The sequence below is a fragment of the Nuphar pumila genome, chromosome 10, assembly GCF_984573655.1.
Source record: "Nuphar pumila chromosome 10, dmNupPumi1.hap1.1, whole genome shotgun sequence".
Classification (NCBI taxonomy): domain Eukaryota; kingdom Viridiplantae; phylum Streptophyta; class Magnoliopsida; order Nymphaeales; family Nymphaeaceae; genus Nuphar; species Nuphar pumila.
Genome location: NC_143258.1, coordinates 42,245,916 through 42,256,758, shown reverse-complemented (window position 1 = coordinate 42,256,758; position 10,843 = coordinate 42,245,916). Strand labels below are relative to the sequence as shown.

The 10,843-nt window shown below is 35.0% G+C and overlaps 1 pseudogene; it reads right to left on the bottom strand.

The window, feature by feature from the left end:
* Positions 1 to 516: 516 nt before the first annotated feature.
* The window catches only part of LOC149826744 (pectin acetylesterase 8-like), a 32,996-nt pseudogene continuing 22,669 nt past the window's right edge, over positions 517 to 10,843 (bottom strand).

The following is a 10,843-nucleotide window of genomic DNA, read 5'->3' as shown; positions in this document are numbered from 1 at the left end:
GTAGTCTGATGAAAAAGTTATTGTGCTATGTATGCCGCCTTTGAGATAACTCTTTAGGTCTATCACATGTAACCCCAAGATGTTGATCCAACACATTTTTAAGTCCATGAAAGTGCACAAGGAGAAAACCTTTAAATTTAAAGAATCGTGTTTGATAGTACTTGGATAAACCCTAAAGCAAACATAAACCAGTGTTCAACTCGACATTAACAGTTTAGGAGATTAAAGTCACAGAATCTGGTTGCAATCTTTCTGCTTTAATTACAGAAACACATGATTAATGGTCATCTCATGTTCTACAATATGTCATAACAGTTTGGGAGATGGTTTATCTTAAAGAACTATAGTCCCAAGTCCATTGGAAATATAAGAACCCAAAATTCCATACTGGTATTATCCTCACTGGCACACATGCTACATATCCAAATCACAACAATCAACTAATACTTGAAATTTATAAAAATTAAACAATTTCATTACAGCCACCAGCATAGCCATTTCTAGGAGAATTTCTTGTCACACGGGAACATCTAAAAGTTCTCCTGGTCTATGATGCCATGAATAGAAAGTAGCACAGAGCTTACATGAATTTCAATCTAATAAATTGGTTCTACCTAAAATGTTTACACATGCAATCTTTAGTTGTTTCATTAGACCAAGCAACTACCTGAAAGCCAAATGCTTTTTCCCATTCAAGATAGTATCCATTACAGTACAGTGATCATCAATATTCTGTGGATTTCAATCAAATAAAACTTATTATATTCTAAAATGTTTATATATGCAATCTTCAGTGGTTCCATTAGACAATGAAACTACTTGAAAGCCAAATGCTTCTTTCCCATTAAAGATAGCATCCATTACAACACACTGATCATAAAAAATGCCATAGAAAAGGCCATAAAACTCAATCCTGAAAAAGAACCAGCATTAAATAAATAAAAATAATAACATAGCATTAACATTTTTTCTTTAGAGTTCTGTTAGAATTTTGAAATTCTGAAATGATTAGGAAAAAGTGAAACAACAGTGTTAGGGATCCTGAATGGAGAAACAAAAGGAAGAAACTAGTGCAAATATAACAAGATCAACGCAAAGATCTGATGCTCTGCAAAAGGCAATTTATATATTGTTCCTCTTTTGTAGTTTTCTTATCCATCTCCTCAAACTTTTGAGTCAGAATTTCTGCTCCAGTAGGAGAAATCATGTGCAAAATAAGAGCTTCTAATGTTCTTGGGAAGTTTTTATGGAAAAAAAAGAGAAAGCATGTCTTTGGGCCTCACCAGGTGCATCCTTGATATAAGCAATTTTATAAAGCATTTCTTCATGTAATGGAACCAACCTTTCCCTTTTGTTTCTTCCTTAACGCGAGCAACAAAATCTTCAATTTTGTAGTTTATGCACACATCTGCCCTAAGATCCTTGCAAAATCTGAGCTTCTCGTCATTTCCTGAATAAATTTTTTTAATATCACAGACATGTCACATCATATTCAAGGTTTAATTAACAATGCACAGTGACAAAAACTCTTGCTCCAATATGTTTAGCTATTTGAATGGCAAATGTTCCAATTCCGCTTGATCCTCCATGAACCTGTGACAAAAATAGCTGACCATCTTTGCAGATCCCTGTAAGAGACATAAACATTGCTGAGAACCAAAAATCATAGGAAGCATTCTAATTAAAAATCAACATTATTTATAAACAAGATCCTTTTTCGAAGACTTGGAAGTTGTCACTTGAGGTGCTACTTTCCATAAACAGTGGTTGCAGGTTCTAGGAAGATTGAGAAATCATTGGACACAGTCATGAGTTCAGAAGAAGCATAGATTAGAGATATACCTGCAAAGTTACAACTTCATTGTAGTAATTTTCTATATGAGTGGCTTCTGAAACATCCAATCTGCATCATTGAAGTATTAAGTGTTACTAGAGAACCAATTTTGCAACTAATCAAGTTACATATATCCTTATAATAATACATATAACATTTCATTTGATATCTAAAATGGCAATTGGGAGCTTACATATTGATAAAATAACCAGCATCAGCAAGACACTTTACTTTGGTACCCATTGGTAGAAGGGCACAAAAACTATCACAATGAAGTATTGATGTCAACCCACCAGCAGAACAACCTGACAATAGAGCACGTATTGTGTTCCTAGGTTACAATTATGGAAAGCAGTAGCAATAAATTATAAAAATAAATAAGTGCATTTGAAGCATACATTTTCTGCTTTATTCATTCCCTTGGCCAATAAATCTTCAATTACAACAAGAAATATCCTGGCTCCTCTAAAATGAAGATTCAAGGCCTAATGTAGAAAACACAATGGTTAAATTCCATGATCAAAAGCATTGTGAGAATAATTAAACTACATTCAAGATTCAATGTCATGATGCACTCACAATTAACAGATTGATGTGCATATGAAATTAAAGTCAAGAGACTACTGGGAAATGGCAAATACTAAATACTTACAGGATCTACTTCTTCTATATCTCTAGTGAATGATGCTCCATCACAATAACGCACCTTGACCCTATTCTAGTTGTAAAAATCTGGAGAGCAATATAAACATAGCACTTGGAAAAATATTGATATCGAAGTTTGAATGAAGATTTCAAATAAAAAGAAAAGGCATAATGAGATGAGAAAAAATAAATTAATTGGTTTCTAGTATATAGTTCACAGAGTTGCTTCACGAAAAACATGCGTGCTCACAATACTTCATGCTGCTTGTGGAAACTTAGGACTAGAGCAAAGTACATTACCTGGATTAAGTGATGCTTTATTCCCCAAAATGCCTGAAAATGCAATTTCCTCGGCCATTTGCTTTGAAGAGCCCAAATGATTATTTTTGCATGCAAGAAAACTTATAATGTTGTTGCACCACCCTCCACTCTAAGATACAGATCACATTAGATTATGTAAAATACCAGATATGACCTATGGCTACATCAGAAGATGACAGAAACAATTCAAATTTCTAAGTGAAGGATAACAACCATAAAGCCTCAGGAGAGGTCGCTTAGCAATTTTCATAAGCTTTTGACATAACTGGGAGTAGCATCTTAGTCATAGAATTAACACAGAAAAGTAATTGACAACCTAAAAACCTAGATCTCACAATGTGAGCCATAATCATGTGAACCAGTAAGGGTAAAGAACCTAGGCAAGCGACATTTCTCATGTTAGGGCAAGTAATGGGAACTAGATGTAAATATTGGGTACTACCTCATGACATTTAGATTCTATCAATTTTCTCCACAGGCATAAACATAGCACTAGTTTAGAATTTGAACACAAAACATGGTCCTATATAGCTTTTGTTTGATATGAATTTTAAATATGGCATGAGAACTATATCTAGAAATCCTAAGCATGAGATATAGAATTTGTGTAAGCCATTTGCCCACATGTACATCAGCAAATTTGTAGTCACAAGCACCACTAGAACAAACTTCACAGGAAGTCCAAAGTGAAACATGCTCAAAGGCCAAAAGAGATACATGACCTCTCAAGGAAATCACAATTTGTGCCTTATAGTTTACAAATTAGGTACGAAAAGAAGAAAAACTTTGATCCACATATAACATGTAGGTTGCTGATTCTTAACAACTTATGCTACATGATTTTTTCTTTCATGATACCATTTCTTCCTAAAACCTCAAATATGCTCACATCACTAAGCTAAAACATCTATAGAATGCATATTTTAACCTGTGATTATTTTAAACTGTCAATAGAATAAAAAACAATTGAAAACAATATTCAGTGCATTGAGCAACCTAAAATGAACTTATAGCAAAGAGGGTCAGGATAAAATTTCTCCACTCAATATTTAGCAAACCGTCTACACCAGCTCAAGTGAGCACCACCAGCATAATATGGTCGAGTAGCATGAGATGGCACTACCGCATGAATCCAAGCAAGGTGGGATGTGAGCTGGACAAACTAATAGGAGATTGTCTTGTGATACATGGTCATTGTCACAAACTTCATCATAATCTAGGAATTACAAGTAAACATACTACAGATGAATGGAACGGGAAAAAGGGATTCCTTGACCAAGGCTCTTCTAAAAGGCCCCATAAACAAAAAAATGGCTCACCTCAATGTGGACAATCCAGTTATTTATCTCTGATCCAGAACATTTGTCAATATGATAAGCAGGTGGGCTTCCATCTAAGCCAAAAATTGGGCGGGGGAGCTCGGATCCCTTGCCATCATGGAAAATGAGTCACCGAGTTCGTGTTTTCCTATTTCGCACAACAAAGACGTGGGGAAGAGCGGCAGAGAGGGTTGCAGAGAGAGAGTGACAAGAGGGTTGCAGAGAGAAGGAAAGAGAGGGCTAGCTAGAGAGAGGCATACCTGCGAGGGTTGGGGGCTCCAGCGGTGCTTGGCTCCTCCGACGGAGCTCAGCTTAGGCTTGGGCCTCAAACGATGTCCGACCAAGGTGGAAAACAAGATAAAGAGAGAGCGAAAAGAGGGAGGGAGAATTTCGTGCCCTAGATGGGCGGTTTTATATCGAAAATTAACGACAGAATTAGCGACGGAAAAATGCCGTCGCAAAATCCGTTGCTAATTAGCGAGGGCTTAGTGATAGAAAAATTTTGTTGCTCATCCGTCATGAAGTTGCGACGGATTTGTTCTGCCACTAAGCCCTCGCTAATTAGCGACGGATTTTGCGACAGAATTTTTCTGTCGCTAATTCTGTTGCTAATTCCAATTTTAGGGACAATTAATTTTCTCTAGCTAATCCGTCGCAAATTTGTGACAGAAATAATCCATCACAAATTTTTGTCGCTAATTAAGGTTTTTCTTATAGTGTTTGGCCTTGTAGCAACAGACACACACTCCAAAAATCAAACTCTTGATGTCCTTCAACTTGAATGACTTAAACTCGCCCACCTAGCCATATCCAAAATCTTCAATTCTCAACTTTTGTAAGATATTTTTGCCTTTGGCACTTGCAAACCTGATGAGGTTCATGCGATATATAGGTACAATGTAGGAAGTTTGAAACCTTTAATGCACTTGCAAACCTGATGAGGTTCATGCAATATATAGGTACGATGTAGGAAGTTTGCAACCTTTTATAAAAAGGAAATCACCTGTAGAGCTTCGCAAATATAATACTATGCAAATATAATGCGACATTTTCAAAGATTTTTCACAAACATCCTTTAAGTAAATACCCATCAAGGAGCTCCACAAATGTGTGCTGAGATTCGCAGTCACCTGTTATGAATGACTCTGATGTTTGCACTTTGATTCAACCTCCATAAATACGGTACGATCTTCGCAAATATAATACGACATTCACGAAGAAAACATGTAAACCTCTTTTAACTAAATACTTCTCACTTACATTTGCAAATATTTGTTGACATTCCCAAATACTTGTTTTGAATGTTCTAGATGTTCACACTCTAATTAGAGCTCTGCAAATATGGTAAGACCTTTGTAAATACAGTACAACGTTCACGAAGAAAACTTGCAAACCTCTTTTAACTAAATACTCCTCACGTACATCCGCAAATGTCAGCTGACATTTACAAATACCAGTTGCAAATGTTCGTACCTTTGCATGCTTGTTGATTCATATATAAAGTCATTATGGTCCTTTTCTTCATTTTTTTTATTTTCATTAGAACTTTAACCCTTTTCCCTCCATAACATTAACCCATTTTCCTCTCTTCTTTGTAGTGATTCTCATGAAATCATATTAAACATCATAATCTCTGCTTTTTATATTATCATTTATCTCAATCACTACTTAAGTATCAGATCTAAGAAATCAAAATATAAGAAGCACCCGACACAAGCATATACATCAGAAAAAGAAAAAAATATAACAATGTCTAAGTAGAGTGGATGCACTAAATATAATTTTTTGTAGTGTAAAGCTCATGACCACATCAAATAAACAACTACATGAAATTGCACATTTTACCAAATTAAGAAAACAAGCAAGAAACCAAAACTCACATGAAAATGAATTAAACAAACAAAATAAGTTATTGAACATGCAAACATAACTTGAGAACCATACAATTCTTTTACAAAATAACTGATTCATGCAAATGTTTGAAAGAATAATTGATTCATACCAAAAATTTAAAAAAAATAACTAATTCAATTGTTAAATATGTGCTTACTGGAATATCTCGCTACTGATGATGTCCAAGACACTAAAAAATTCACCAATTAAGTGTCGTTGTGCGACAGAGATCAAGTAATAACACCGAAGAATTTTGTTGAAAATAGTTGCCAAAAAATCATTAGAAAAATTTGTCAAGGGAAAGATAATTGAGAAAAAATGGATTGGGGACCACAAAAACCTTAGTTTATTAGAAAATAGCCCCAAAATGTAAATCATCACTTTTGAAAAAATGAAGTATCACATTTAATGATCGTATGGTGATTCATAAAAAAATAAAAAAAATTGCATTAAAGTCTTCAGACAATTTGTGAATTTCATGTCCAATGTACGAATGTTTGAAAAGTTTGCAAATGAGGTCAAAAGATCCACATATATAGAGGATTTTTGTGAATCATCTTGTGAGCATAATGAGGACGTTCGCAAATGAGTGACTGACATTCACAACAGGTATTTGCAAATGTCAACAGACATTTGCAAATGTACGTGAGGAGTATTTAGTTAGAGGAGGTTTGTATGTTTTCTTCGCAAACATCATACTATATTTGTGAAGGTCAAATCAAAGCGCAAATGTTGAGAATAGTCGCAACAGGTGACCGCAAACATCATCACACATTTTCGGAGCTCCATGAGGAGTATATATTTAAGGGAGGTTTGCAAGGAATCTTCACGAAGGTCATACTATATTTGTGAAGGCAATCTCCTTTTTATTGAAGGTTGTGAACTTCTTACGGCGTACCTATATATCGCGTGAACCTCAGCAGGTTCACATGTGCAAAGGCAAAAATGTTCTAAAAAAGCTAAGAATCAGATATTTTGGATATGCGATGGATTTCATCAAATTGTTGGGCATTTCATAAAGCGCATCATTTTGTAAGGACAGTACAATTATTTTTTGCTGTTTTTTCTTGGTAATTGGAATTGTTTAATTCAAGCTAGTGTATTTAACTAAGCATATTTCAATAAGTTCAAAGTGTGGTATGTCTCAATCAAGATCAGCCTTATCATATTGAACCCAATTGGGTCCGGACCTAGGCCAAAGTACATGGAATGGATGCCAAATTCTGGTTCAGTCCCATGGTTAGCTTCATTTAGACCCTCCATTACATGCTTTGTTTACCAAAAAGGATCTAATCCTGATTAGATCCTTATTAGGATCCGTTTCTCATAAGACCAAATATTAGACTAAGCAGTATGCCCCACGGAAATGCAATTAAATAATTGGTGATGTGCAAAACACCAACTTCAAGTCTAACAATGACTTGGCTTCACAGTTTGCGATTAATTAATGAAATTAAATTATCTAAAGTTTATTACGTACACTACGAGATCGAATGAAAGCAACAAAGAAAGATGCGCATTATTAGAAAATGATCATAGGATTCCCTGCCTTAATCAATAGTCGGCCATCCTTGTCTCTTCTAAAACTCAGCCACAGTGTTCATTGTAGAAAATCAGGGGTCTGTACCATCCTAGAATTTTTTGGCTTTCTACTAGCATAAGCTTTTAGTTTCAAGAATTTTTTTTTTCAACGAAGGGTAGCAGACTGCTCTAAGTGGGTTCATACCCATTGTGGGCCAACCCTTTATTGAATAGTAAAGCTCCAAGTACCAATCCCCCTGCCCCACTTAGAAAGATGCTCACCAAGAAATAGGGCAGCCAAGAAGGTTATATTTGGCTTTAATAATGATTGTCAAGCTGTTATCTTGATCTAAATTAGCAAGCCTCCACCACCATTTGCAAAGAAGAGCGGTATTCATCAATCGAATAGATCGAATCCCCAGACCACTGCGGTCCAAAGGCAATGACACCTGCTTGGAGTTAATCAATGGCATCTTCTTCCCATCTTCAGCTCAACTCCAAAGGAATTGCCTGGCTAATTTAGATATCAAATTTGTTCAAGATTAGTTTGGCATGACAGAAAACTATAAGGTCATCGGCTTAGGGATAAGAATAATAAGGGTCTTGTTGAGGGCTCTCAAGAGACGACAATTGAGAAAGAACTCATGAAACATTTACTGTAGATCTTGCTCCATAGAGCACGAAAACTAATTGAAAAACCCAACGGGGATCCCATCAACCCCGAGGCACGAAGCGTAGACAATGCCCAAACCGCATCACAAATTTCTTCAAGAAAAAATGGCTTCTGCAAGACGAATGCATCTTCCTTCAGAAGACTGTTGAACAAGGATGATGATAATCATCCCCCATACGTAGAGGGTTGGTTGTACAATGTCATGAAATAATCAGAGATAGCCCTAGGAACCTGATCGTCGATGTAGATAGAAGGAATCTTATTTATATGAGCACACTCTGAAATAGATAAATGAAAGAATTTGTTATTAGAATCTCCTCATTGGAGCCACGAAATCCTCAATTTTTGTCTCCATCGAATCTCGTCCTGCAGTCACGATTATTTTACAAGGGTAGGCAAATGAGCAATTTAGGTTGGGAGGGTTTTGGATAGTATTTGGGTCATTTAGGAGATTGGGTTGCATTAGGACCAAAATTAAGGGTATGAACCCAACCTATAATTTTCTGAGAAATAAAGATGAAATTCATGGTATAAAATTTAGTTTAAATTTTAATTTGGATCTGGATAATTATAATTCTAATATTGGATTTGAATTTAGAAAATTTAAATTTCAATATATGGATCCTGGATATGGATTTAAGACCCTTGAGGTGGGACGCTCCTTTGGACATAGATCTTCTTGGAATAAGAGTCTAAGATATGGACTCAATCAAGGTCCAAATAAGGTGGGACATCCCCACCTATTTTCCTATTCCTTCCTACTTAGATAGGTTGACTTTTAGTTAATTAGAACTCTTAAGTGTCTTTATTTTATTAAATGACCTAGTTAGCTAAATTGCCTAATTGTTTTCATGATTGATTAAGAATCTTAATTAGCTGGGATTCATAAGCAGTTCTTTAGTCTAATAGGAATCCCAATTAGTTAAGACCTTTTGAGAGTTTTCTTATTAATTAAAGGACCCCATGAGAAAGTTTATTTAAATATAGGCATTTCTCTCCCTCCCACACATTTTTGGCTTTCTTCTTATTTTCCTCTCTTTCTTATTTTCTTCTTTCTCTCTCTCCTTCTCTTCTTCCTCCCTCACGTCCTTCTTTGAGAGAAAGGAGCTAGTGTAGGGTGGTTGCATCTCCATTAAAGGGTGTAATTATGGTTGAAGAAGTCGTTCAATGAAGACAATTCGAGAAGATTATTTATAGATTTATCGATTTTAAGGTAGGTACACAATAACTTTGTATAGTGTTAGGATATATAAGCATGTCATAGGATGATCCATGGATGTATCATCACACATATCATTCTAGATTCACATAGGTACTGATATGGTTTTGTGCATGAAGGTTTTAAACCCCAAAATCTTTTTTGAAGACCGATTTTGTAGAGAAAATGTGTTTTCTTTTGAGAAGCGTATGATTTTGGATGTTAGACTTATGTATGTATTGTATTTTTGTATTTATAATATGATTACATGCATGGATGCATGCATGAATGCATGCATGAATATGATGTGTTTTTGATAAATTAAAAATTTTTAAATATTTTTCTTGATTATTTTTGTTGAAAATCATGAAGTTCTTGGTAGATTTCTAAAAAACTGTATTTTGTTTTGTATATTTTGATTCGACCAGTCATGATAATAAATTAATTTCTTTCAAACCGTGAACCCATAAATCATGAAAAATTATGAGAATGTTTCAGACATATAAAACCAATCTTAGTTCTAATCTCAAACTCGGATGAGTAATAAATTGAGAGATATGCCCTCTACAAGTCGGTATAGGAATCATGTCCTGACAGTGAGTCTGTGGAGACAACATATTTTTGTAAAAATCATATCTCACGATATACTCAGGTTGTGTGAATAAGATTTTAAGGTATCAGTCTAGATATAAAAGAATACAAGGTTAAAATTTTAAAGGTTGATTCCTCATAGTTTGGAAACAAAAATTCAAAGAAGTTGGTCTAGAATCTGTAATTTTTTGAAACATTTTTTGTCAAATAACAAAAATATCATATGTTGTAGGTTTTTTAACTCTCTACTGGAATCAAATTACATCTTAAAATTTTGCAAACTTGAATCAAACTTATCAAGCCACTCACAGTAAAAATCTAAGCGTTTAATTTGTTCTGAATGACCTGACTTCAATATTAAAAGTTTGGTTTTCAGTATGTTTTCTAATAAGACTAGGCCAGTCTTAATATGATGATGTCAAAGATTATGCTTAATATGTACAACATACCCAAGGTTAAACCAGAAAGTAATGATGAACATTTGTAGTGCCATGTGGTTTTTAGATTTTCCAGCTCGTCGTAATTCTAAATCACAAGCACAACACCTTTCCAAGTTTAGTGGAACATGATAAAGTGCAAGTTGGGATTGTTCATCCTTAAATTTTTGTCGAAGTTGGTCACAAAACTAAATTTGTACCAAAAAGTACAACTGATGAGTCTACTTAATGCAATCGAGATGACGATGAAGACATCAGTGAGTCTCACTACAAGAATTTTGCGGATTAGCGATGGACGCTATCCGACGCTAATTTGTCGCTAAATTGTTTAGTGACGGCTTAGCGATGGATATCATCCATCACAATTTCTTGGTCGCTAATTAGCGACATAATTGATCTGCCGCTACTTCT